Below are 2,462 nucleotides of genomic sequence, written 5' to 3'. Positions count from 1 at the left end.
AAGCAAAAATGATGCCAGTGCTGTTATATAGGATTACGTAAACCAGAAATACCGGGTTTCCAGAAAAGTGCTTTCCGGACATAGTATAAGCTTGAAACTCTAGGATTTAATTCTATTCAATTTAACTAGACGGTCCTAAAAGTTTCAAGTCCCTATCTTATAAAGTTCGTGAAATATGACGTCAGAAATATGCAAAAAAATAGCAAAAATGACGTCAACTTTCAAGTGTTCCATATAGAGTCCTGGATAGACGCTTTTTAGCAAAGTTTCAACTCTATAATCTTAGCTTTTGAATGAGCTGGATAGCTGTTCGACCTCAGGTTTTGTATACTATATTTTAAATTGTGTATTAGGCTATATGGGAATGTTTTGCGATGATGACGAAGGCTGTAGTCACGTACTTAAGTTTCAAAAGGCTTCAAACTGACATCTTTAAGCGAACTTTCAACGTTTATTTCTCAGCTTCTGAATAATAAGTTATAGACATGTTTGACCTCACATTTTGAAGATTTGACTATAAACTAGTTAATCAATACGCTTGCGTAAAAAAAGAGTGATATTTTACCCAGAAACCGATAAATCGGTTGGAACTTTTGACCGGGAAAACGTCTGTCTATATCCGAACATAACTTGACAACAAAACGTTTACCCGATTGAGCGGTTTAAAGAATTGATATAAAAATTTTAACCGGGTGACGCCGGTCGCTTACTTTTGACATTGCCCATAGTCATAAAACAAAAAAATTCTGGGTAACGTACCTACAACTATAACGTTAAATAATAAAATAGCATACACGCCAACCTTTGATCACAGCGCTGGCAAGCGCGATCGGGGAACAAGCAAAAATGCTGCCAGTGCTATGATCAAATGTTGGCGTGTATGCTATTTTATTATTTAACGTTATAGTTGTAGGTACGTTACCCAGAATTTTTTGTTTTATGACTATGGGTAATGTCAAAAGCAAGCGACCGGCGACACCCGGTTAAAATTTTTAGATCAATTCTTTAAATCGCTCAATCGGGTAAAAGTTTTGTTGTCAAGTTATGTTCGGATATAGACATACGTTTCCCCGGTCAAAAGTTCCAACCGATTTATCGGCTTTTGGGTAATATATATATATATATATATATATGTATATATATACATATATATATATATATATATATATATAAATATATATATATGATAAATTTTGCACATTTTTACGTGTTTTTTATATTCAAATAAGCCATATAGACAGTGACTAAGCCAAGTGGCTTAGTCACTGTCTATACAAGCTTGCCAACCAGGGTTCGATTCCCGGCCGGAGCCAAGCTCTTCTCTTTGTGTGATTTCGCTTGGGCCTCTGATCCCGAGGTCGTTAAGAGAATCCAGACATTAATGTATCAAAAAAAAAAAAAAAAAAAAAAAAGGCTTATTTGGATATATATATATATATATATATATATATATACATAAAGCTCTTGACAGCTTGGGAATAATGGAATATTATGAGACTTCCTATATCTATTTTAAAATGGGTTTTATATTCAACGTATTTTGGATTACATATGCACAGGACCTTTTTTTTCCATATTCAGGTAAATGAAGTATTTTATATGCTGAAGAAATATTTCATCACTTTGGTATCGGAATGATTGCTTTAAAATCCACCGATAAGTCTCGTGTTCCTGCGTAAATAATATTTTCATCTCATTAAACATCTTAGCAAAGCGTATAAAGGTACGCATGGTATATATCATACGTAAAATCCCTTTTAAAAGGTTTGAATCAAGGAGCTTACCCTTCAAACTTCCAATAGATATTGAAGAGGATGAAGCTTTTTTCTATTCTCTCTATCAATGGGACACATGCACCTATCTCTTTTGTGTGTGTATGTGTGTATGTGGTTTCTGTTCCTTTTTTTATGCTATCGTATATCCAGAACTTCTTTCATATCAAAACCACAAACAATATTTCTAACTTTTTCTTATAGTATTTACGAAGTAGTAAAGCAGTATAGGAAATGGAATCTCTGGAATATCCTATACTTGTTAGTCAACACATTCATTTCCATGCTCTCCTATTCAGAGTGTATTGGAAAATGTAAGAAAATTTATATATTCAAAGTTTCTTCTTTTGTTTTAATATTTCTACTATAATTGGAGAATTCAAAACAAATCAATAATAGTAGCTTATTTTTGGTAGATGGATTGAAACTACTTAACTTGAGAAGTATTAATAGTACAGTAAAGAGGATTTTTTTTTAAATTATGTGTTGCTGATTCTCAAGAGTTATTATTATTATTATTATTATTATTATTATTATTATTATTATTATTATTATTATTATTATTATTATTATTATTATTATTATTATTTATTATTATTATTATCACGGACATGACTGTTTTATTTATTACCTGAACCCTACTATCTACCTTTAAAATCTAAATCAAGTAAATCCCAGTAAGAGTTAACC

Source organism: Palaemon carinicauda, chromosome 13, assembly GCF_036898095.1.
Source record: "Palaemon carinicauda isolate YSFRI2023 chromosome 13, ASM3689809v2, whole genome shotgun sequence".
Classification (NCBI taxonomy): domain Eukaryota; kingdom Metazoa; phylum Arthropoda; class Malacostraca; order Decapoda; family Palaemonidae; genus Palaemon; species Palaemon carinicauda.
Note: the sequence above shows the minus strand (reverse complement) of the source record.